General features: G+C 44.1%; 1 long non-coding RNA gene across 2 annotated transcripts in view; it reads left to right on the forward strand.

Moving 5' to 3' along the window:
- Positions 1-27074, forward strand: part of LOC115655936 — a 74809-nt gene that overhangs the window by 40510 nt on the left and 7225 nt on the right. Inside the window, exon 2 of one of the 2 annotated variants that reach the window (XR_004001541.1) lies at positions 3881-3983. The exons of the other annotated variant lie outside the window; for it this stretch is intronic. This is a non-coding gene — a long non-coding RNA (uncharacterized LOC115655936). The remainder of the gene's footprint in view (positions 1-3880; positions 3984-27074) is intronic. 2 annotated transcript variants of the gene reach the window in all.

Genomic DNA, 27074 nt, shown 5'->3' on the forward strand with positions numbered 1-27074 from the left:
CACAATGTAGACGCAGCAATGTAAATGGAAGAATGCTCCTGTCAACCTACCTACTGTTGTTTAGGAAGGTGATGTTCCAATGGCTGCGTCTACTCTACGGAGTTTTGCTGGCATAGCTGTGGCAACGTACCTGTGCAGGCATAGTCTCCGTACAGGACACATACCCTTAGTCCTGGTCTATATCTAAACATTAGATGGACCAAGCTACATCGCTCAGGGATTTGGAAAATGTTGTGCCTTGTATGTTATCGTTAAGTCAACTTAATCCCCACTGCAGATGCAGCTAGGTGGACAGAAGAGGTGAATTAACTACTTTGACAGGAAAAATCCCTTCCACTGATGTAGGAAGCATCAGCGCTACAGTGTCACGTCTGTAACACCATAGCTGTGCCTCTGTAACCACTGTAGCATAGATGTCCCCTTAGGCTTGTAAGTAACTTAAACACTTTTGAAAATCTTACCCTTGAACTCATTAGCACCTTGAAGACCCTGAAAGAATCAGTTTAAAAAAAAATCCTTCCCCATTGCTTCAGGCTTCGCTTCAGAATTCTTCCTCTAGATGCAAATACAATTTCCATCCTGAAAAGTCTGTTTGATCTCTCATTAGTCATGAGAGCTTGTTGGAATTCTGCACATTTTAATTGTTCTTTTCATTTCCAATTTTGATTTTAGATGTGTGGTGGGGGGAGGGACTCAAAAGTAATTCAATTAATTTTTCATAAGGATTTATTTTTTAAAAAGTTTTTGACCAGCTGCAGAGCTGGTTGGAACATTTCAATTTTCAAAAATAGTTGATTAAAACTGTGAAAAACTACTAATGAATTGCAAACATTTTGCCAGGTTTTCAACTATAAAAAATATTATGGGGGGTAGCCCACTTACAAATTCATTTCTAGCAGGCTAGTTAGTTCAGACAATTCCTGATCATAGGATTAGCATTAAACTAAACTTTTTTTTAAAAGTACAGATCTTCAGTGGGGAAAATGTCCTTTATAGTATTGGCGCTAAATATTGTCAGTTATATTTGGTATTTGAAGGAAGTGCTTCTTCACAGAACACACAGTCAATCTGTGGAAGTCAGTGCCTTGGGATGTTGTGAGGGCCAAAAGTATAACTGTGTTCATGGAGGATAGGTGCATCAACCAAGATAGTCAGGAATGCAACCCTGTGCTCTGGATGTCCCTCAAACTCCAACTGACAGAAGCAGGGAGTGGACAAGATGAGATGGATCACTTAAAATTGCCCGCTTTTGTTCATTCCCTCTAAGGCCTCTGGCATTGGCCACTGTCTGAAGACAGGGTACTAGGCTAGATAGACCTTTGTTCTTATGTTCTTTTCTTTGACTTATTTATACAGCCTTTTTAATAAATTGTTATCTGTCTACACAATATTTATCTGTGTTTTGATAGCAAACCCCTTGAATTTGCCTTGAAAGGCTCCAGCTGGCTGAAGGCCAGAGGAGAGAAAAGGAAAAGGGAGAGATGCTAAATAGTATTTTCCTTGATTTACAAGAGAGGGGGAGTTTATTTTAAAGCAGATTTAACCTTCTGTGTCACTCTGGAAGGGGTCTGTTGTGATTACTCTGTAGACAATGGATTAAAATCCCACTTTAAAAAAAAAGTTTGTCAGTATAAAGGAGCTGGAATCTGGCCAAAGCTGTGAATTGCCCCAGTGCATCCTGGTCAGACCTCAAAACTGTCTTCCCACACACACAGACACACCTCTTGGAGTAGGGAGCATGTCAGGAGCTGTAGAGGGGTCCACCAATTTTCAGCTGGTGTAGTCATCCCTTAGGACCAAACTAAGCTGATATAAGCTACAGCTGCTGAAGCTGCAGCCAGTGGAGGTCAGTCTGTAAAAACGGGAAGCTATAACCAGTTGTCCAATTACCCCTTTCTCCCTTTTCTCCTCTCCCCGCACACCGAGATCCTGCACACTTATGTTGTGTGGATCTTGGTGCAGGAAGGACCTGACCCAAAGTTTAGAGAGGCTAAGATGAGCACTTGTTGGTGGAGCAGCATACACTGCACTACGTATTGTTCACCGTTAAAAGGCAGTTACCAATGGCTGTCACTGAGAGACTGCAGCGTATTTCCTATTCCATGGGTGGTAATATACTGTTGTGGAAAAGACCACTACCCAGTTGATTTTGGATCAGACAGCTTGAGGCACCTTTATTGATAAAACAAGATTACAGGTATGCATACAGGGAGAGACAGTGTAATCCCATGCAAGAGGTAGGCTGGTCTGCCCTTTACAATTTTCACCACGCTTATAAAGGTAAAAACCGCATAACGTCATATTGATTACACAAGTTATTTGCCCTTTTCTGGTAAATTAATATTGCAAATCAGCAAGCTATTTTAACACCTATCATGCATTTTGGCAGTGGGTGAGCTGGTCATTCTGTAATTGAGCAAGCCATTTCCACCTTATCATGCGTGTTGGCAGTGGGTGAGCTGGTCATTCTATAACTCCACCTTGCAATTACCGTAAGCAAGCAATAATTACCATGCTATATTTTGCTTAAAACTGAGCTGGCACTTGAGTGACCCCTTGTCCCCCTCCTAGTTCCTCTTTTGTCAGTGTTCCATACCCCGCTTTCCTCGTATCTAGTTTCTCCACAACCAGTGCACAGTATGCAGATAAACAAGTTTCTTTGAGAACTAAAATCATGGCTTTTATTTTGCATTTATTTAGATGGCCTGTACACTAATAAAGCTAAAAGCATATAATTGTTGCAATATTATGTGTTAAAATCACAGATGCTTATATCAATGGCAGGGCTCTGCAGCAGGGACTGACAGTTTACTATTTCAATCAAGGCCCCGGTACAGTATCCGACCAGTGACAGCAACCTCCAAAAGGCTTTGGTGGCAAGACAAGATCCCATATAAACAGTTGTAAAACTCTATCCAACGAGACGGGGGGTGGAGGGGTGGGTGGTTATGTTCCTTTACAATACATAGTATCAAGCTGATAACTGGTGGTAAAGGTGTTGATGAGCAATGCTGGGTTCACTTCACCCACCACTGAAACGTAGCCACCTCTGGGGTGAAACACAAGAGATATTAACACACAGCAGCTGTTGTCAGGTGCTTAGGCTAGTAAGATCACACACTGAAACTGCAAGGGAATGCAGGCGGCAGGCCAGAATATAATTACTCAAGCTGGAATTTAGCCTTGGCACTGAGGCCTTGTCTGTGCTAGGGAACTTCATGAAAAATCCCTGTAGCCGCTAACAGCAGTTGAGTTAAATTGATGTTGGCAATGCTAACAATGAAAGCCCAGTGCAGACAGAGTTGTAACGCTGTTATCAAGGCTGTGTCAGCTAGCACTTTTGGAGGAAATCTAATCAACTAGATGCAGAAAACCTGTCATCGGCTGAAACTGCATCCACACTAGGGAAGGGATCTTAACGCTGCTAATCCTGGAAGTTTGGACCAAAAGCCTCAATGTAAACAGTGGCTCAGGCCCCTGCTTTTTTTTGGGGGGAAAGGGCTATATCAATCAGCAGTGACCAACGGAGGTGAAAACCTCAGTTCTGCATCTCATTCAAAAATCACACTTCCAGCAACGCTGTGTTGCCTAATGCCACTTTTATGTGATTCGGTCTGTTTAGCCCTAAAGGAGATCAGTGTCATCACCCCCCTTTTACAGATGGGGAAACTGAGGCATGTGAAATGACTTGCCCAGAGTCACCTAGTGGCAGAGACAGGGATAGAACCCATGTCCTTTGGGCCCTGGTTCAGAGTACTAACAAGTAGGTTACATTCAGGAAGACTCCTGATGTTTTCACTGCTAGAGGGAGTCTTTCTGTGTTGACATATGCTTGCACTCTCAAAGATTCCAGTGATTAGTAACATTTTTCTTGTTGCAGAACAGAGAAATTTAGCATGAATAGGAAAGTCTGGGCCTTCCCTGCCTCAACCACTGTTTACTGTGTCTTGGGTTTTCCAGCTCTGCTGCTACACAGTTGCCTGGTAAGTATCACTACGAAGCTGCATCAGAAATGGGTGTGTGTGCGTGACTTGACCCCACCTTCCATGGGTGAGCGTGCTGTCTAACAGACACTGGATGGGAGGGAGATTTTTGTACAGTGGCAGTACAAATATTGAGCAGTTGGGTGAATCTTGTATTGTAGCAATACAAATAGCAATAATATGACTGGAGCATTCTGGTCTCAATTCAGAGATGGCTTAAAGGAGAGTGTAAACAGCTGTTTGTGGGTGCAAATTAATGTAGCACACATGCTGAAAGGATGGGAGAGTGAGGTTGTGGCAGGAGAGACATTTTCCTGTTGGTTGCTAAGATACAGCATGGAGGTTCTGGTTTATCTCATACCTTCTTACACTCTCACTTGTTGTTTTTCCTGCTATCATCCCTAACCTTCCTCCCCTGGGTTATATCATTTAAACATGCACACACACCAGGCATATAATTTACCTCCACACCCCTTAATGTTGGGTATTTTACATCGCCTTTGAGGTTGGCTCTCTGCAGCCATCTTGACTGTGAGTCCATGCATTAATGTGGCCTGCCAGCATCCAGGGTTGTTTTGTGGGTGACAATGAGCTGTGTTTGTGTGTAATAATGTAGTAAGTTTACACTAGAGCGACGAGACGAGAGGAAGAAAATATCGGGACAAATTGTGTCCCGATCAAAGATCGGTTGGGACATGGGACAAACCACCTAAATATCAGGACAGTCCTGATTTGATCAGGATGTCTGGTCACCCTATTTGCTGCTCCAATGGTGCAAGTGTGGAGGGAGAGGTGAAAGAGACTGAAAATCAGCGGTGCAAGGAAGGAGTAGTTTAGAATAAATCGGGGAGATGTGGTCAAAGAGGGGAGATGCCTCACAGCTGTTTACTGTTAGAAGACTATCTTCTGGGAAGGGTTTAAGCCAACTGGATTGCCTCAGTTAAGAAGAAAGTCAAGGCTCACAAGCAAGATGAGACCAAGACTCCATCCTGAGGGGTGATATTTCAGTGTGTATTGGTTATAGGGTGAGCTGTGCTCCAGACTCCTCTTTGTCCCTCGTGAGTGCACTTCCTGGGTGACAGGCCGTGGCTTCCTACACTTCCCTCAGTACAGAATCCTGTGGCCCAACCACTCTTGAACTGGATCTCTGGGTGGCAGCATTCCCTATTTCCCAACCAGGTTAACCCAACAGGTCCAACTGAGTTTGGCCCCAAAGGCCTTTACCTCCAGAGATTTGTGACAACCCTTTTGTAAAGTGACTCAGAAACAGCTTCTTCACCACAAGGCAGGATTTATTCTTTCACCCAAAGGTACGGCATACACAGAGCAAAGGGGTTAAACAATAAAGTTCTATACATGCTTCCCCTTACCTACACTTAGACCTGGTCTGCACTGCAGAGTTAGGTCCAGGTAAGGCCGGTTATGTAGACCTAACTCCGTAAACATCTACACTAAAATGTCACTCCCACCGATGTAACTCGCCCACTACACTGACTTAATAATTCTACCTCTGTGAGGGGCATAGCGCTTAGGGTGATGTAGTTAGGTGAAGGCAGTGTCAGTGCAGACACTGCATTGCTTAGCTTGACTGTTGCTGCCTTTCAGAAGCCATCCCACAATGCCTCACAAGGAAGGTTAAATCAGTGTAAGCGCTCCTGGTGAGGACACACCCACCAACACAAGGATCATCGTGTGCACATGCAAAAGCGATTTAATTGCCATGGTGGCTGCATGTTGCTGTAACTTAGTCACCTTAATTTTGTAGTGTAGACTTGCCCCAAGTCTTTTCTTGAATTCGGTTGTAAGTTTCCCCTCATCCCAGCTCACCCTCATCTCTGGCTGGGTTGAGCAACTGTCCTGCTTGCAGCATGACCTCTTTGTGTCTCTCCTTGCCAGCCTGGGTGCTCTTGCTGATGCTCCCTGGGCACCTCCACCCCTCCTTCCTGAGGCCAGCTGCTTTACAGCTTAGGTTCCCCTTTGATCCTAGACTTTTTCAGAGGCTTTAAGGAAGAGAAAACCATGCCAGCCTAGTGGGAGCCAAGCCCAGGCTTCCCCCATTGTTCCTTTAAGGAGTCTTATCTTTGCCATTTTGCCTTTTCCTGTTTGCTTCATCCTTTAACAGCCTCTTGATTTACCCTGCCTGACTGCCAGCCAAACGGCACCTGACGGATATATGGTATTTACTAAAAAATACTACATGTAACTCCCTCATTCACCACCCAGGGATCTAGGTTCTGTTGGCCTTAGTCCACCTGGCAGAAAGGAGAAGTGAGCAGGGAGACATGGAGAAATTATTTTGGAAAAGAGGTACATTTGTGGCAGGCCAGGAATGTGCTCCTACTGTGTTGGGAGCTGTGCAGCATTGCTTGCCAGTCTCTCATACCCACAGCCCGTGTTGGAAGGGATGCCAGAGAGTGCTGCTTGGCATTGTAGCAGATGTAGTTGTATCCTTGACTCCTCTCGGTTTATTCGAGCTTATTGCTGGGGAGTCCTCTTCACGTCTCCTTTGGTTTGAATCCATGTTGCTTTGTTTTCCCTTGCACTAGGTATTGATTGTATGACCAGTGTCATCTTCATTCCCTGCAAGCGACTACTCCTTAAGCTTCTAGTCATAATTATGCTGTGACTGTGCTTAGGCATTAGCATGGTCACTACAGAATGTGCTCTAGTGGTCTGGCTCTGAGTAGAGGACTGGGAAACAGGAACCCCAAAGTTCTAACATGCCCTAACAATGACTCCTGCCCTTGCACTGGACCAGTTACTTAACACTCCTGCCTCAGTTTCCCCATCTGTAAAATGGAGATAATAATGCTCTCTACTCCCACGGTGGTGTTGGTTGATTACACATAATAAGGGGTAAATAGTAATAGCACTATGTTGGGTGCCCTGAAGATTGTTGGTGGTGTTAAAGCTGGGCCAGATATCTGCAACAAACAAACACTGATGGTGAGATATGAGGAAAGAGAATCCAATCATCTGCACATGTCTCAGTGCTAACTTCCTATTTCTTATTCCCCACCCAGAATGCCTTACAAATGCACCAAACCCTCCAGCGACTAAAGGTGCAAATGGGTGACAAATAGGGAAAGGAGCAGGGCAAATAAGGGATTTAAAAACCATCTGTATCGGAAGAACCAAGAGGTGAGAGTGGGCACGTTGTAAAGAACTGTGGCCAAGGGCAAGACTGTGTGAATGAGCCAGTCTCTGCTCTGCTGAGCTGGAAAGTGTGTGTGTGTGTGTGTGTGTGCGCGCGCGCGTTTGGTTTTGTGTGTGTGCTGGGTAGCCCTTTGGGGAATAACTGTTAGATATTTTAGTCAAGTAAGAACACATTGCTTGCAGCTGGCAAACTGATTAATGTGCATGTGAAGCAGGCAGCTCTGTTAACTGAACTGAGCTCTGGACACTTTCACCACCTACCTCAAAAACAAGAAGCCACATCCGGCTCTATGACGCCTGTGGGTGTTCTGCAATGGGGATAGAAGCAGAGCAGGCCCGAGGGTTGGCCAGGTTAGTGGATTTCTAGGGTGTACTCTCTTGTGCTTGAATGTGATTAGTAGCAGATGATAAAGGATACAGCACCTAGAGAGTGTGGTTGGGTTTGTATCCAGTACTTATCTTTGAAAAGTGGTTTCTTACCTTAAGGGGCGTCACTCCTGCAGTGGAGGAGTGAGCTGTCCAGCATCTACCTGTTGAGTGGAGGTTGAGACAGTTTAAAAGCTTATGGATAATTTTGCTATGAGACAGCTCGTTGCACTCCCCTTACCTAGAAACAGGAATGTGTTAAACTAAAATTGAAATGAAAAGAGTCAGGGAATCAACACAGTGTTCAAAATAGAAAAGAAGTAGGCAGAGTTTTTAAAAAGTAAAATGATTAATAGTGTTTGAGCATTCAGGTTATGCCCCTCCTAGTCTGAGTTAACTGTATGCTCTTATGATTCTTCCCTCACTCCTCCTATTGTTTGTTATATTAATTACCACTTACCTTAAACTAGACAGCAAAGTTTTCAGGGCAGGGATCCAAAACTAACAAATAAGCACATCAATTCTACATTTCCCCTAAACTGATCAGCAGTGAAATAATGTGGCCATTTGAATTGTTCATCTCTGGGCTGCAGAGAAGGACCCCATAGAGATGAACCAGAACACTTGACTGCAAACAGACCTTACTATGTGTCCAGATACATTTGGTTCCTATTTTGAAGGTTTTCTTTACCATCTAAGGACTAGAGAATTAAAGAATCAGATTATCTGGTGTAAATTCTCAGACAATAGCAGCACTCAAGTGAAGAAAGCCACCTTAATTTGCAGCTGAGGACCTGTTCAAAGTTATGTGATAGTTTAAAAATAATCCAATTACATGCCCATTTGTGCAGCTGCATAAGCTCGTAATACACAAAGCCCTGAGGCTGTTCTCTGCTGGTTGCGCTACTTCAGTAGCGGCAGAATTTTCCAGGGAATCCTGAAGTAATCTTGTCTAGATTGCAGTATCTAGTTTTCTAACAGTCTTTTAATCATGATCACTGTAAAGCAAGGCAAACCGGGGAGGCATTGCTCAATGCCGGCTCGTATATAAGGAGCCTCAACAACCTCTTCATTAGAGTTGGCCTAAACAATTATGGGAGAGCTTTAGCTTCCATCTCTCTCATCCCAGCTTCTCCTGATGCAGAGCTGGGTAACTCCAAAGAGAGTGCTGCCCACCAGCCCATTACGAGGGTCGCTGTATGAGAAAATGGAGGAGTGCTAGCATATTATGGCATGACCGAGGTCCTAGTTGGCAGCTAGTCACTGATCGCAGGCATTACTCAGGCATGTCAAATTTCAAGAAGTACTATAAGTGAATGTGATGCTTTTTAAAAGTGTCTTTATACAACCCTAGAGACCCCTTCTGACAGTGCAGGTGGCAGCCAGCTTCCTTCATGCTTCTGCCACAAAGCTGTCCTGGAAGCACCATGTCAGGGTAAGAGGCTACTTCCATCTCCATGGCCCATTTCTTGGCCTAACTGATGAACCATTGGTGACAAGTGTAATCTATTTACCTACAACAATTTTTAGGCTTAGGGCATGTCTACACTTATCGGGGATCGACGCTGTGGCGATTGATGCACCAAGGATTGATTTAGCGGGTTCAGTGAAGGCCTGCTAAATCCACCACAGATCGTTCTCCTGTGGACTCCGGTACTCCACTGAAACGAGATGAGTAAGGGAAGTCAACAGGAGAGCGTTTCCCATTGACCCAGCGCAGTGTAGACACTGCAGTAAGTCGACCTAAGCTACATCGACTCCAGCCACGTTATTGATTTAGCTGGAGTTGCTTAACTTAGGTCGATTTACCCCTGTACTGTAGACAGTACCTTACTCTATAAAGGTACGTATGTGATAGCCTCCATCACCATGGTATCTCCTCACAGTACCCTGTGAGGTATGGAATAATTATTTCCATTGTACAGATTGGGAAACCCAGGCACAGAGCAATCAAGTGACTCGCCCAAGGTCACATAGGAAATCCTGTTGCAGAGGTGGGAATTGAATCCAGAGTCCGATACTAGTATCTTAGCAACACAAACTTTCTGTGTTAAATATTACATTACTGCCTGCATTGTTCTTTAAAGATCTTTTATTATTATTATTATTATTATTATTTTATTATGATACAATGATAAATGAAGAATGGGATTTAATTCCCAGGGTTTACATAAACATTTTTGCCTCTCCAATGACACCCATCTTTGGAAAGGCAGAAAAATCTCTACCCATTTAGCTGCTAAAGGATCTGAATCTGATGTAAAGAGAGAATTGTGACAGTCTCTAAGCAAGTAATCCAGAAAAAAAAACCCTTCCTTAACACTTTGTGAGATGGTGCCTTTTCTAGAAATCTTCTGCAGCTGGGCCAGACAGATAGGCTTGGTGCCAGCAATAAGATGCCTAGTCACTGACCTAGGAACTGCAGAACTGCTGGGCCTGGCATGGAACAAGAACTACTTGAAAGTGTTAAAACACATGAACATGTCTCAGAACATGACTCGCACACAGAGGCGGTGGTTCTGAAAATAGCTGAGAAACTGAACAGCCATTGTCTCCTCTGTAGAAAGCATGTTTTATCAGGGGTCACTGCAACTTTTTCTTCAGTGTAGGAGGCAATAAAGAAAGAAACTGGCAGGTTTTGCCACACTTCAGTTTTTTAAAAAAACACTATATGGTTTAATAGCTGAGGTACCTTAGAAGTCTGATTTCAGTACCTTGCAGGTTCAGACTTCAATATGGCGGTCAGCACACTCATTGCTTCTTGAAGCCAGTGGGAGATAAAGATGCTCAGTACTTTACAAGATATAGCTGCAGCATTTCTAATACTTAATGTATGGGCTAAGCAAAGAATTGGCCCGGAAGATGAGTGTGTTATTCCAATCCATCATCTCTGACAACTGCCCAAAATGACTGACTAGCACATTCAATACTTCACTTTAGAGCTGCATTGAACAGTTTGTTAGTGTATTCAGTTGTGCATCAACATTTTGAAAAAATAAAAATAAAAAGACCCACATAAAAAGTTTTGACAAAATTATTGTTCTTTTATTTTTTCACTTTTCAGCCTCCTCTGCTTGTTAATATTGGGTCCTAGTTAGATAACTTGTGAGCCCCAACTCTTTTTTTTTACCTCTCTTATAAACACGTTACATTTACATGGGAACAAAGAAATTCATGTAGATAAAGGGGGACTGGTGAATGTTGCAGAACAGTAAGGGAACATTAAAAGTGCAGTTCTCAGTAGATCTAATTGATTGATCAGTCATAAAATATTGCATATGGCCCTCTCCGGTGTATAATGCACTCCTAGCTGGCTGTGATCTGTTGTGACACTTTGTCCTGTTTAGAGCGCAGCATGAAATGGAATTTCCATCCCATGGGAAATTCTAGTATTTTGACATTTTTCATCCCAAATCAGGACTAAAAGTAGAGAAAACAAAATGTTTTGTGGAACAAAAAGTTGTAAAAAGAAATTTTTCAGAATGTTTTGTTTCAACACTTTTTTTTTATTGAAATGAAAATTTGTTACATTCCCAAATCAAAACATTGCGTTTTGATTCAGTTTGACATTGAACTGCATCTGCCTAAGCTGCTGCATTGCTTCATGGGAGTTGTAGTTCAGGTACTGCATGCCTATATTCTCCTCTATGGGTGAGGCTCCCTGGCCAGACTAGATGCAGCATGGCCATTGGACTCCTATGATGGCTCAGCCAGAAATGAGATGAGAGTGCATTATGAAAGACGTTGTCTTGTCAGAGAAGCTGGCCAATAGATGAATAGGGTCATAAAGCAGTTGAATTACAACTTCCATGAGGCAATATGGTAACTCAGGGGGACCCAGATTAATGTCTAACTGACCTGCCACAAAACATTTAAATACAGTTGAAGTAACCAAACTGTTTCAAGTTGGGAAACAAAATATTTCCTTTTGATTTTTCCCAATGGCAAATCAAAAAATTTCAGCAAAATCAAAAATTACCCCCAGAAAATTTTGATTGTGTGGAAACCACATAAAAAAAAAGATTGAGAGAGAGAGTTCCCAATTAGTTCTAAACCAAGCATTTGTTCTAGACATTCAGGGGTATGGGGCTGGTAACACAAATGATACTTAGAGTGCACAGGCATTGGTTTTGATCTTAACTGTATCTGAATAACCCTGTTGTATTTGCATACATTTGGTGGTGCGAGTTGCCTTAGCTGGAGCATGAAGGCCTGGTTTAGTGTCAATCCCTGCAGTTTAGTCCAGCTAAATTCCTCCAGGTGTCCCCTGTGTTCTGTCTGTATCAGCTGATGGAAGAAATCAGCTGTGACAGTTTACATGACTCTCAATTAGCTGCATAACCAAGCAGAACCCCACCAGCCATTAGTACTGTGTATGATAACTCAGCCCAAACATAATTTGATACCCAATAAATAACCAATATAAATAAAACTGTCTTCCCCACAGGCTTCATGGTTCAATCCCAGTCAAATACAAGTAGTTTGAATTGAGATCAAGCTTCTAAAAGTGCCTGTCCTGCAGTATGTAACTTGTACTACCTTACAGTGGCGATAACTGTGTCTTTGGTTTCTGGCAAAGGCATTCAACAATTAAACACCACTAATGCGAAGCATCAGTTTCATCATCATTTTAAGCTTTCTATTAACCTCTTCCCCAGCACAGATCATCCATTCCCAACACACACAGGAAGCAACTACTTGAACAAAAAATGAGTCAAGAAATAAAATTAATATAAACTTTTGCTTTTATAACTGTTTACCTTGAAGTTGAGGGACATGATTATTTGCAGTAACATTAATCTTATCTTCTCTTCCGTCTCAAAGTACTAACCCATGAAGTACAGCAGGCTCGGGGGTGGAAGGTGGCAACCTTCACGATAGTAGATGGGAAAAGAAATCTTGGCAAAGGGAAAACACAGGCTTTATGGGATCTTCTGTTCCCCAACTTCCCACCTCAGCGGCAGATAAGTATGATACTGTGATGAAAGTGTGTCCAAAGCTTTGGATTTTAACATTTTGCCCATCATATGTTCCTGCAAAGAATGCAGGCTGATTCAGCATTGCTGGTGTTTGAATCTGCTGAATTGGGATAAAGCAGTGTCCATGATCAGCTAGCATTACTATTCTGGGAAATACCCAGCGAACTACATGGGTCCTTCGACTGGGCTCATGGTCTAACTCCTGGCTATTAGTATCTTGGCTGTCTTCTCACAGTCCCTTCCAGTCCTGTCCTACATTTCTGTGGTGAAACCAACCATACTGAGTGTTGGGAATAGGGTGACCAAATGTCCTGATTTTTATAGGGACAGTCCAGATTTTGGGGTCTTTTTCTTGTATAGGCTCCTATTATCCTCCACCCCATGTCCCGATGTTTCACTCTTGCTGTCTGGTCACCCTAGTTGGGAAATGCTTTCACAATGTAGAAGACACAAGATAGTTGTAGTGCGTTAGTAAGGGGACCACCCCTTTTCCCAGTTTACCAGTGAGAGAGAGAGAGTTCATTGGAAAATAGCAATTATTTTTCATAGGATTTTTTTTGTGGAGAGGGGAATTATTTTCTTTCCTTTTCCCCATGAAAATATATAATTTTTTAAATAAAAAAAACCTAAAAATGTTTTGATTTTCAAAAAACTGTTTTTGGAAAACAAACTTTGGGTTTCCATAAAAATTTTCAATTTTTGAAAAGTGTTTTTGATCAAAAAAATTCTCTTGGGAAAATGTCCAAAAGCAATTTTTCCACATTTTTGTTTTGTTTTTCACAATAAGCCATTTTTCATCCAAATTAGTTTTTTATTAAAATATTTCTACCAAGATCTAGTTAGAGGAGATCTGCCCCCAGCATGAGGATAAAATATTTCTCCCATTAGACTGAATTGACACAGCACTGGATTTCTTTTAGATGATCTCTAATGGCAAGACATGGCCAGTGCAGAGTTTCAGCTACCAGTGTGCCACTATCAGCAAAACAGAATGAATGAAACTGTTTCCACGCTGTTCTGCTTGAAGTAAACTGGGACCGAGGCCAAGAAACCAAGTCCTGGCTGTGAGATTTGATGCAGAGCAGGGTTTTGCCCTTCTGTGCTGCTCACTTCTCAGCTTGTCCCAATATCACTGCCTGCGGCTTTGCAGGAAGTTGTTCTTTCTTTACCTACAAGGTTTGGTGTGGCAGGTGTCGCTTTTTAATGTTGTTGAATGACTTTTCCATCAGTTGAAGGACGTGTTGTGTGTTAGGGTAACTGGGGCAGTGTGACCATTGCCAGGATAGCTTCAGGTTTTGCTTTGTTAACTGAAACAGGGCATCTTCATCCAAAGAGTGAGGCTGGGCTGGATAAAACAAAACCCCAAATTGGTACCAAATCCAAGACTTGTGGAGACTCACAGTAGATTTATTTCCTCCTTCCTCTCCCCTGAACCTATTATTTGTCCTAGCCAAGTCCCTCTCCATATCTTTGTTCCGGTGAGGGTAGGGAGTGGAAATGGCAAAATACCCCAAGAGAGGTGGTTCTTGGGAGATTTCAGCTCAATTTTTCATCCTCAAGTTAAAAATTCAGATAACCCTAGAAATTGGAGATGATCCAGGTCTTCTGACGTCTAGTACATCCTCTAGGCTGGATTGTTCCTTGCAGTGCATTTTACTGTGCAGTGTTTGGCTCAGTTTTAAATGTAAACTTCAGAACTTTGCTTATCCAAGCTCAAATTCTGACCCTTTGGCATTTTCCCTGTTATAAAAAAAAAAAGATGGGGAAACTGAGTCTCCGAGGAAGCTTTGTATCTCACTAGTATATCTCCTGAGTTGGCTCATGCCCTTTGACAACAAGTCATTTTCTTGAAAAGCCTTCACACTCTGCTGACTCAGAACCCCAAAAATGCCTGTTGTGGGATTTTGTTTTGTGAAACCAAACCCTGATGAGCGAGGTTTCTCAAAACCAAATCAGAGCTCCTCAACTGAGTCTAAGTGTAAGTCTACACTACGAAATTAGGTCGAATTTATAGAAGTCAATTTTTAGGAAGTGATTTTATACAGTCGATTGTGTGTGTCCTCACTAAGCACATTAAGTCAGCAGAGTGTGTCTGCAGTACCATGGCTAGCGTCAACTTTCGGAGCGTTGCTTTGTGAGGAGCTATCTCGCAGTCTCTGCTGCCCATTGGAATTCTGGGTTGAGTTCCCAATGCCTGATGGGGCAAAAACATTGTTGCGGGTGGTTTTGGGTACATGTCATCAGTCGTCCCTCTCTCCGTGAAAGCAACAGCAGACAATCGTTTTGCGCCTTTTTTTTAGCAGATGGTGCAGTAGGACTGCTAACCGACATCATCCAACCACTGCTTCCGCTGCAGCTCTGCTCTTCCAGTGCCATGTATCCACCTTGTAGTGCCTCTCATCATTCTTTATAAATATCTATTCTCATGGCATCCAGTTTTCATCCACCGCTTCTGTTGCAATTCTGCTCTCCTGCTCATGTCTCGATAGCCAATTTCTCCTTGTTGTCTGTCATGGGCTCCCGGGAAAATGTGTTCTTCCGTGGGAAATATGTGCAGTGCTAACCGTCATCCTCCACCACTTCTGCTGCAACTCTGCTCTCCTGGTGCCATGACTCCACCTCGCAGGTCCTCTCGTCATTCGGTATAAACATCTAGCCTTGTGGCATCCGTCGTCATCCACTGCAACTCTGCTCTCCTGCAGACACCATACCACGGCAAGCATGGAGCCTGCTCAGCTCACCGCTGCTGTTGTGAGCATTGTAAACACCTCGCGCGTTATCCTGCAGTATGTGCAGAACCAGAACCTGCAAAAGCAGGTGAGAAGGCGACAACAGTGCGATCATGATAGTGATGAGGACATGGACACAGACTTTTCTCGAAGCATGGGCCCTGGCAATTTGGATATCATGGTGGTAATGAGGCAGGTTCATGCCATGGAACACTGATTCTGGGCCCGGGAAACAAGCACAGACAGGTAGGACTGCACAGTGTTGCAGGTCAGGGATGATTCCCAGTGGCTGCAAAATTTTCACATGTGTAAGGGCACTTTCATGGAACTTTGTGGCTTGTTTTCCTCTGCCCTGAAGTGCAAGAATACCAAGATGAGAGCAGCCCTCACAGTTCACAGGCGAGTGGCAATAGCTCTCTGGAAGCTTGCAATGCCAGACAGCTACCGGTCAGTCAGGAATCAGTTTGGAGTGGGAAAATCTACTGTGGGGGCTGCTGTGATCCAAGTAGCCAACACGATCACTGAGCTGCTGCTATCAAGGGTAGTTACTCTGTGAAATGTGCAGGTCATAGTGGATGGCTTTGCTACAATGGGATTCCCTAACTGTAGTGGGGCGATAGACAGAACACATACACTATCTTGGAACCGGAGCACCAGGCCACCCAGTACATAAACCGCAAGGGGTACTTTTCAATGGTGCTGCAAGCACCGGCGGATCACAAGGGACATTTCCCTGACATCAGTGTGGGATAGCTGGAAAAGGTTCATGATGCTCACATCTTCAGAAACTCTGGTCTGTTTGAACAGCTGCAGGGAGGGATTTACTTCCCAGACCAGAAAATACCTGTTGGGGACTTGAAATGCCTATAGTTATCCTTGGGGATCCAGCCTACCCCTTAAGGCCATGGCTCATGAAGCCATAAACAGGCACTCTGAACAGTAGTAAGGAGTTGTTCAACTATAGGCTGAGCAAGTGCAGTATGGTGGTAGAATGTGCATTTGGATGTTTAAAAGTATGCTGGCATAGTTTACTGACTTGATTAGACCTCAGTGAAACCAATATTCCAATTGTTATTGCCACCTGCTGTGTGCTCCACATTATCTGTGAGAGTAAGGGGGAGACGTTTATGGCGGGGTGGGAGATTGAGACAAATTGCCTGACTGCTGATTACACACAGCCAGACACCAGGATGATTAGAAGAGCATAGCAGGGTGCACTGTGCATCAGAGAAGCTTTGAAAACCAGTTCATGACTGGCCAGAGTACGATGTGACAGTTCTGTTTGTTTCTCCTTGATAAAAACCCACCCCCTTGGTTCACTCTGCTTCCTTGTAAGCCAACCGCCCTCCCTCCTTTGATCACCACTTGCAGAGGCAATAAAGTCATGATTGTTTCAAAATCATGCATTTTTTATTAATTCATCACACAAATAGGGGGGATAACTGCCAAGGTAGCCTGGGAGGGGTGGGGAAGGAGGGAAGCACCGGGTGGGGTGGTGGATGAGGGGAGGAGGGAAGGATAAGTCCACACTCAGGGCTGGCTCTAGACTTTTTGCTGCCCCAAGCAAGGAGGGTCATCTGGTCCCAAGCCTTCAGCAGACCCTCCGGACCCGTGGCTTCAGCGTACCCTCTGCAGACATGCCTGCGGGAGGTCCTCCGAAGCCGCGGGACCAGCGGACCCTCCACAGGCAAGCCACCAAAGGCAGCCCGCCTGCTGCCCTCTCGGCGACTGGCAAAGCGCCCTCAGTGGCTTGATGCCCCAGGCATGCACTTGGAGCGCTGATGCCTGGAGCCACCCCTGGCCACACTGCACTTCAAAACGTATTGAATGCCAGCCTTCTGTTGCTTGGGCAGTCCTCTGGGGTGGAGTGGTTGGGTGCCTGGAGCTTCCCCATGTTCTTGGGCATCTGGGTAAGGAGGCTAAGGACTTGGGGAGGACGGGCAGTTACACAGGGGCATCAGCTGCAGCCTGTGCTCTTGCTGCATTTCCTGCGGCTCCACCAGACACTGGAGATTATCAGTTTGATCCCCCAGTAACCTCAGCATGGCATCCTACCTCCTCTCATTGTGCTGCTGCCACCTCTCATCTTGCTCTCACCACCTCTCATCCTGCTCGTCCTGCCTGTCCTCGAGTTCATTTTCTGCTTTCCTGGACTCTGACATTGTTTGCCTGCGGGAGGACTGCGTGAAATCAGAGAACATTTCATCGCAAGTGCATTTTTTTTGCCGCCTTATCTGCACTAGCCTCTGGGATGGAGACGTTGGGGGGAATGTTGAAACATTTGCAGCTGCAGGAGGAAAAAAAGGGAAAGTAGTATTTAAAAAGACACATTTTAGAGAACAATGGGTAGATTCTTTCATGGTGAATCAAGCTGTTAAGATTACATAGCACATGTGCTTTCGGTACAAGGTTGCGTTTTGCCACTTACATTGAGGGCCTGCCGGTTTGGTGTGAGAGATCTCACACACACAGGGCCAAGAAACAGAATTCGGCTTGCAGGCAGCCATGGTAAACCTCAGTCTTTTGGCTTCTTCTACCTTCTTAACTTGTGGAAATGGTTTCAAACAGCAGCACCCTCTTTTCCCATACCAAGCACCTGTTGGGATGGCCATTTAAAAGGAGGGGCTGTACTGGCCGTAAATGCATCCCAAGTCTTCAGGGCAAATTAATTATTAAACCCACTTTATTTTAAACCATTATATTTACAAAGGTACACTCACCAGAGGTGCCTTCTCTGGCTTCATGGTCCATGAGCCCGCCTTGGGAGGGTTTGGAGGGTATTGGCTCCAGGGTGATAAACAGTTCCTGGCTGTTGGGGAGAATGGTTTCTCGGCTTGCATGCTGTGTGCTATCCTCCTCCTCCTCCTCATCTTTCTCGTCCCCAAAATCCTCATCCCTGTTGCTCGAGACTCCCCCCTTGCAGGTGTCCATGGACAGGGGTGGGGTGGTGGTAGGCACCCCACCGCCCCCAGAATTGCATGCAGCTCATCATAGAAGCAGCATGTCTGGGGCTCTGATCCATAGCAGCCGTTTGCCTCTTTAGTTTTTTGGTAGGCTTGCTGAGCTCCTTAATTTTCACACGGCACTGCTGCGGGTCCCTCTTGTAGCCTCTGTTCCTCATGCCCTTGGAGATTTTTTCAAACATTTTGGCATTTCATCTTTTGGAAAGGAGTTCTGATAGCATGGATTCATCTCCCCAAACAGCAATCAGATCCAGTACCTCCCGTTCAGTCCGTGCTGGAGCCCTTTTGCGATTCTGGGACTGCATGGTCACCTCTGCTGATGAGCTCACCATGCTGGCCAAACCGCAAATGAAATTCAAAAGTTCCCAGGGCTTTTGCTGTGCACCTGGCTAGTGCATCTGAGTTAAAAGTGCTGTCCAGAGTGGTCACAATGGAGCACTATAGAATAGCTCCTGGAGACCAATACTGTTGAATTGTGTCCACACTACCCCAAATTTGACCCAGCGACGTCGATTTCAGCGCTAATCACTTCAATGAGGAGGAGTATAAAAATTGATTTTGAGAGCCCTTTAAGTCAACAAAAATGGCTTTGTCGTGTGAGCAGGTGCAGGGTTAAATCGATCTAATGCTGCTAAATTCAACCTAAACTCATAATGTAGACCAGGGTTGAGAGTGAGCAGTCTGGGGTTTAGTGAAGGCAAACAAGGTGCTTCATCTCATTTAGCATTCTTTGTTATTCCAAAAGACCCCCTATTCAGGAGAATGCACAGACATAAGACTTCAACGCCAGTAAGTATTTTAAAGCAACTTCTGCACTGACTACAGTATGAACTATAGGACATATTTCATTTCTTCCAGGAAGTGCCTGGACATGCGGTTTAGTGGACTGTTGATGGTTTTTGGAGCACATACTGTTGAACTGTTTTGAGAAGCATAATTTTAGAGACCCATAGGCCATAGCTTTCATAGTTCTTTGGAATCACAGGCAGTTCTGTTTTCCCAGTGACTCAGTTAATTCTGTCTTTGTAAAAGATTGGGAGCATGGTCAAACTCAAGTTTGCTTTCCCCACACAAATATGTAAGTGATACAGTCATGTAAGTGGCCCCAGTGTTCAAATTCCATTCTCCTTTTAGGGTCAAACTGTTCCCTCAGTCCCACTCATGAGAGTCACATTGAAGGTAATATGAACCTCTTAATGTAATGTCTCATTGCCCACAGCCAATCTGTGGTTTTCAGTACTATTCACATACTGTCTAAGCCTTTCTAATTGGGCAAGATTTGTCCCATCAAACACTCCTCCTTCCATCCTAATATAAAAAGCACCAAAAAGACACCTTGCTTTACTGAATATATAAAAAAACTCATGATTTTCTTTTCCTCAGTTGCTTGATACCAAACCCTCATGAGAAGAAGGTTAGCATTAAATCCTATAGGAAAGGCTTTGTTGCAGGAGATTTTTGCTTCTTTAACAGATGTCTGTGCAGTTGGCCCAGCAGCTGTTACAATGCTGGTTAACGATTCTGAGGGGATAGTTAAGACATCTTTCATCAGCCCTGTCTGTACTGGGTCTGTACTGTAGCTTCCTGGATTTATGGTGGAGTGCTAGGGCAAATGCTAGGATTTTGGAACAAGCAGAAAGCATCTCTCTGGATATCTCCCAACTTGTTCTCCCACTATGGAACTCTTGTCCTATGTTATCAGGTTCTCATTAATGACGAAAAAATGTTTTGGCTTCCTAAAAGCTCCAGACATCTCTCACAGAACACACAAAGTTTAGGCAAGTCAGCTAAGAATAAGGTGAGAGAAGCATCACTATTGTATACTGCTTTCCCGCTGATCTTTAATTCTTTCTTTGTTCAGTTACAGCTCTTCATATCTGAACAGTTTTCTTGCTATATTTCACACTCCAGTTCTTTGAAGTATGAGACTTTTCTTATGCAACAGAAGAGCTCCATGGCTTGGCTTTCTTCTGCAGAGTTTAGAACTTTCGCACTAAGAAAATGTGCTTCCATTGGTCGTCAGTCATCCCAGGAGTGGATATGAAATGCTGAGTGACAAAGCAACTCTGACCTGTTCTGATCTCACTTCCACTGGGCTTACAGCAGTGGAACTCCATTGACATCAGTGGAATTATTCCTGATTTGTACCCACGTAAATGAGAACAGAAGTATGCCTATTGCATTTTTCTGCAGACTGAAATTATGCTGTAATTGCTTAGTTTGGTCAATTAGGAATGCTCAGAACCGCATCAATCCACTTTAATATGCTGGTGCTGAGATCTGAAAGGATCTGATTTGCTGGTCTGAATCTTTGGCTACAGCACCATGAGATGTGGCATAGGAAACCAGAGGCTGAGACTGATAATGGGCTTTTCAATTCTTGGGCTGGAGTTGTGCAGGTATAGTTAGTAGCTAGTGTGTGAATGTGGCTGGTGAATGTGTTTGTGTTTGTGAGACAGCAATGGCTGCTCAACACCTCGAGTTTCCTGGGAACTGGTCTCAGAGTAGCATCAGACTCTTGGTATCTTTCTGAGAGCAGACTGCTCCCAGCTGCAGCAAAAAAGCACAATGACCTCTGTTAGAGGTGCAGTGCTTGAAAGATGGTGTTAGGCCATACAAATGTTAGGATAGTGCACACCTCATTAATATTGTATCACGTAGATCACGCAGGCAGTTATGTGAACCAAGCTGTATTATGTCTTTCCCACAATGCTGTTCACTTCTTCTCAGGCTCCGATCAGGGCTTGCCTTAACATGAGGTGCACTGTGCCAGTCTGGGGGGGGGGGGGTTCCACTAGGACCCAGAGTGTAGAAAATTGTGTCTGCTGCTAGTTCATATGTATTCTCTCTGCTCTAGATGCACATGGATGGAGGAGTGCTGTGCTGGAGGAAGGAGAGTACAAGAGACATAACAGGCAGGAAGGAGAAAAGGTGAGAGGGAATAACAGAAAGCAGCAGGAGCTGCAGGGAGAGAGAGGAGGAGGAGCCTCTTAGGTACCTCTCTAGCACCCCCAGGAGCCTGGACTGATTGACACCAGCTTCTCCGGGAGCTTCCTGTTTCCTGCTGCTTCCATGAACCCACTTGAGGAGAACAGGCAGTCAACTGAAGTAGAAGGAGCCAGTTAGGCCCTTAAGATGCTGATATCTTCCCACACTCAGGCCCTGCTACCAGCCTGCTTATTTGTCCCCTTCAACTGAGTGTTGGGAGCCACTATAGCTGGCACAGAACAGCAGTCATGAGTGAAAGAAGAAAACACCCCTCTGGGGCAGCATTCAGAAAAAGAAAGCAAGCAAAGGAAGCTTTTCTATCTAAGCAGGAAGCAGCTCTCCTGAGATGCATAGACAAATGTTCACGGTCAGCTTTCCGGCCCCAGTGAGGATGTGAGTGGTGAGGAGATGCCGGATCTTCCAGTTAGTCACAGTGCAGTGACCTGCCAGCTACTGCAGCATCCATATCTCCATCTCAAATGGATGTAACCATGCACATTCCTGAAGACAAGTGTAGATCAGAGAAGAGTGTGGTGGAGGCGTAAGAAACAGCTGCTGCTGAGTTTAATTCCTTAAATCTAGATGATCCAGGACTGAGGACCCACTTGAGCAGTAGCCTGAGGGACTTCCTTGTACTGCATGGGCCACAGCAAGTGAAAAACTTCATGTTCCACAAAGACAGTGAAAATAGAAGTTTCCATCCAACACATTACTGGTGTGAAATCCCCAATGGTGACAAAGTGGAGAGGCCATGACTTAGGTACTCAAAAACCCAGAATGCTGCATACTGTTTTTGTTGCAAACTCTTCCAGTCTAATGTTCCAGGCACATTGGGTTCTACAGGAACAAAGGACTGGAAAAATCTGGCTAGAAATGTGGCATGCCATGAGAAGGCAGCAAATCACCAGATAGCATTCCATAGGTGGAAAGAGCTTGGTATGAGACTAAGGTTAAAGGTCACAACAGATGATCAGCATTAAGAGAAGATTGCATCAGAGTCTCTTTACTGGCAAAATGTTCTGAAAAGGCTCATTGTGAGAATGCTTGCTACCCAAAACCTAGCCTTGCGTGGCACTTCAGATCAGCTATATGTGCTAAACAATGGAAAATTCCTTAAAATTTGTGGAGCTGATGTCTGAGTTTTATGCTGTACTCCAGGAGCATCTAAGAAGAGTCACCACCCAAGAAATGTACACACACCACTACCTTGGAAAAACAATTCAAAATGAGATCATACGGTTACTGGCAACAAAAGTCAAACAGAAGATTGTGGCAGATCTGAAGTCAGCAAGATATTACTCTGTTATTCTGGACTGCGCACCTGACATCGGTCATACAGAACAAATGACTTTAATGGTGCATTTTGTAATAACAACAGAACCTAGTGAAAATGTCCCTGCAAGGGTGACTGTCAGAGAGCATTTTCTAGAATGTATTGACATTGATGATGCTACAGGAGCTGGTATGACAGATAGAACAGGAGTACTTGTGGCAACTTAGAGACTAACACATTTATTTGAACATAAGTTTTCGTGGGCTACAGCCCACTTCATCAGATACTTTATGTTCCATTCTATGCATCTGATGAAGTGGGCTGTAGCCCACGAAAGCTTATGCTCAAATAAATGTGTTAGTCTCTAAGGTGCCACAAGTACTCCTGTTCTTTTTGCGGATACAGACTAACATGGCTGCTACTCTGAAACCTGCTGGTATGACAAATGTGCGTCTTAAAAAGCTGGAATATACAGAAATTGTGATAGCTGACACGAGAGGTCAAGACTACGATAATGGTGCCAACGTGAGAGGAAAGAACAGAGAAATGCAGACACGGATCCGAGAGTTAAACCCTCAAGCTTTTTTTGTCCCATGCAGTTCTCATTCACTGAATTTGGTGGTCAGTGATGCAGCATCAGCTTCTAGTGAAGCTGCTGAATTTTTTAATGTAATTCAAAGCATCTATGTATTTTTCTCTGCATCGACTCATCGATGGCAAATTTTGAAGCAACATCTGGGAACATCCTTTCTGACACTGAAACCACTGAGTGCCACACGATGGGAAAGTCAAGTGGAGGCGATAAAGCCTATCAACCACCAAATTGGGAAGATAGATGATGCCATAGTTGCCATTATGGAGGATAGTGCTATGACAGGAACTGTTCATGGGAGAACAGTGGCAGAGGGAAATGGAATCACCAGAAATGTACATAACTTCACATTTCTGTGTGGCTTAGTGTTTGTTCCATGACATGCTGTTTGAAATAGATGTTGTAAGCAAGATACTCCAAGGTGTTGACCTTGACATATCTGAAGCAATGGAACAACTGGACAAAGCAAAGTCATACCTACGGTCTTACCAGTCAGATGAGGGATTTCAAAACATTCTGAAGAGTGCACACAAGTTGGCAGAGGAACTTCACACTGAAGCTATTTTACTACCCATTCAAGAATACAAGAGTCACTGAAGAAGACGACATTTTGATTACGAGGCATGGGATAATCCCATAAGAGACCCCAAACAACAATTCAAAGTTGAATTCTTTAACCAGGTGCTAGATTGTGCAATACAGTCAGCTGAAGCATGTTTCACGCAGCTCAAGGAACACAGCAATATATTTGGGATGTTGTATGATATTCCAAAACTCCTCACTATACCTGAAGAAGACCTATACCAGCAATGCAGGGCACTAGAGACAGTCTTGACACATGATGATATGCACGATATTGATGCGAGTGATTTAAGTGATGAACTGAAAGCCTTTTCAAGATACATTTCAGATCCAGACTAACACGGCTACCCTCTGATACATTTCAGCAGGATCGATTCCAAAGGCTGTTCTGGCATATATGTGCACAAATAAGATGACCACCCTCTTTCCAAATGCTTTTGTTGCTCTGTGCGTACTTCTAACACTTCCTGTTACAGTTGCCAGTGGAGAACACAGTTTCTCCAAGCTGAAATTAATAAAAACACATCTACATTCCACAATGACACAGGAGAGGCTGGTTGACCTTGCAACCATCTCAATAGAGCATGAGCTGGCCCAGACTATGGACCTTCAGCAGGAAGCAGTTCAAATCTTTGCAACCAAGAAGGCAGGGAAAGCACCACTTGGATTATTCAAACAGATAAAAATGCCAGTGTTTATTGTGCAGAAAAGAAAAGTTACATTTGCTGTTCAGGTGTTTGAAAGTTAAATGTTACTTAAAATATTTGAACAAGGCATTTTAAGTTGTTAGTTCTCTTTATTGGGGTAGGTAGCAGAGCAGTACCATGAGAGGAGTAGAACACGCATAAGGCAGAATTGAGACCTTTCAAAGTTTTGGCCCAAGTGAGGAGGCATGGGGGCTTCATTTGAGCTCCTCGCCTCCAGTGCCAAAATGTTGTGGCCCAGCCCTGGCTCAGATAACACCTATAACACTTTGTAAAGCTGAAGTCAGCTTTGGCTCCAGCAGATTCAAAGGCAAGATGCATGAAAGATGTGTCCTGTTACAGTTTCAGATGTTCCTCCATGGCCCAACTGATACTTGGAATGTAGTATCCAAAACAAAAGATAAGCTTGATACAAGAAAAGCAAGACCAAAAGTTGATTGATCGACTTTAATCTTGGCTGACATATAGTATTCTCTCTAACCATAGTATGAATAGTTTAAGTGCATATTTTCAGAGCACACCTGTGTAAAGTGAACGGGATGCTGCCAGAATTCATTCCCAGAAGGACTGATGAAGTATGAACTCTTTACTTTTTGTATTATGCTCCTTTGTCTTTGACAAAAAAAGTTGGCTAAGCTTGGTTAACTGGTCTCTCAAACATTCTTAATAACACCCCATAACTGTAGTCAAGCAATTGGCTAGATATTTAAGGAATTAGGGGTGAAGTAATGTAGAGCCCCATAGAGCTCCATGTGAACTAGGTTGGGTCAGATCAGAGACAGAGAACCTGTGGAAAACAAAACTCACTGTAGGGGTATGATGGGGTGGAATAGACCCAAAGACCCGCTGTTGGAGGCCTCAGGGTTTGGCCACATCCATCCCAAGAAAGGAGCAGTGGAGAGATCCTCAAGCAGGCTAAAGTGGCTGTAGGGGAAGCAGCCAACCAGGGCCTAGAAAGGCCATATAAAAGGAGCTGCAGAGCAGAGCAGTAGTCAGTTGCTGCTTGGAGCAGGGGAAGAAAAGACTGTAGGGCTGGCTGGCTGGAAGAGCAGCAGGGCCTGGGAGAGCATTGAGGGAGCTCCAGGCTGGTTGCTGGGACTGGGGAGGGCTGCAGCCCAAATGAGGGCTGGATTACTAAAGACCAAAGCCCAGGGAGGGCTAGAGAGAGACATCATCAGAGTTGTACTGAGATATGCCCTGGTGGACCGTATACCTCAGAAGGGGTTTGTGCTGGTCAACATGCAGACAGTGTGACTTGGCCAGAGCACTGTGTCACTGACAAACCTGCCTGAAAATCACCGAAAAGGATCACTAAAACTAAAGAACGCAGACACGCCCAACCAGAAAGGGGCACTTGTGAGAGGTGGGTGCCAATCCCATTATAAGGAGGGTGGGGGGAAACCTAACTCTGTAACTGTATGAAGTGATGGCTATTCCAAAGTGCGTGAGGAGGCCTTTCTCCATTCTCCTCTGGTAGTGCAGTGTTCCCAGCAGATCCAAATTAGTCTCAATGTTTTTTCCATGCAGGAGTCAAGATGAAGGAGTGGTAACTGTGGCACTGTGTACCGCATGTCAACAAACACAGAAACGTATCAGAATTTACATGGCCTGTGATTTATGGAATAACTTTTAACATCTTCATATCTGAGTTTCAGAGGCTTGAGCTCTGCAATGAACATAAAAGACAAAGTGCAAGTTAGTGTTTTACACAAAAAAGGCTTCCGATTGTCTGAGCAGTAGTGAGACCAGGCTAGTTGCCAAAAATATTTACTCTCAGAGATAGATGGCCAAAGGGAGATGTTTGAAATCTGAACCCAGAGCTGGATGTTGAATGTTGCATCTTGAGCCCATTTATTAAATGGTCACTTTGGGGACATAAGCAAACATTGAAAGGTTCAGAGACTTAGAATGGATATAGACATTAAAGATCAGATGCTTAGCTGAGCCCTCTCAGCATCTCTGGTCTGTAAAACAAGGATGGAAGTTTTGGGTATTTACTGTCTATTTAGGCTGGAACTGGGACTAATGAGGCATAGGGATAGTGTTTCTTAATGACTTTTCTGGTCAGGACCAAGAGAACAGAGGTGCATCTCTAATGCACAGTTGCCGACTTTCACGTGGTAAATAAGCACCCCGATTTCACAATAAGACAAGAATCAAGCTAATCCCTAAGAACCCCAACACTCTGTGACTAGATCCCCCCCAGCATGCAGTCTGTGGGCCCGCTGTGCACCCCTGACACTCTCTCTCTCTTCCCCCCCTCTCCTTGCCCCTTCTTGCCGGGGGCCAATCAAAAAGAAGAAACAATAAGCTACAAACCAAACAATAAGCTACAAACCAAAAACTAGCCAACTAGCAATTCACAGGCCAATTAAGCCAAAAACAAGCCCAATGTCTGTGTTTTTTCCGTGGGTTAGGCATGTCTGCTGTAACGTCTCTCTTTGTTGTGTCCCCATACAGTTTCAATGAGAAGTTAGTTGAGGTCTGCGGAAGGTTTGGATCATTTTTATTCAAATCATTTCACCCAGCCTTTGTGTAATATTTTGGGAGGCATTGTGTACGGAAGAGCTGGTTATTGTGGTTAAGATCAAAGTTATAGTATCAACTGAGTTTCTGGTATAATCTCTCATGGACTCTATCCTACTCTTGGTGTGAAAGGATTCAATGACCTAGCAGGCCTTTTGCATTTCTAAGAGTTTCTAATTTTTCTCTGGAAGATTGAGCAACATCAAGAAGAAGTGTGGCTTATGCTGATAGTC

The sequence above is a fragment of the Gopherus evgoodei genome, chromosome 8 (assembly GCF_007399415.2).
Source record: "Gopherus evgoodei ecotype Sinaloan lineage chromosome 8, rGopEvg1_v1.p, whole genome shotgun sequence".
NCBI lineage: Eukaryota > Metazoa > Chordata > Testudines > Testudinidae > Gopherus > Gopherus evgoodei.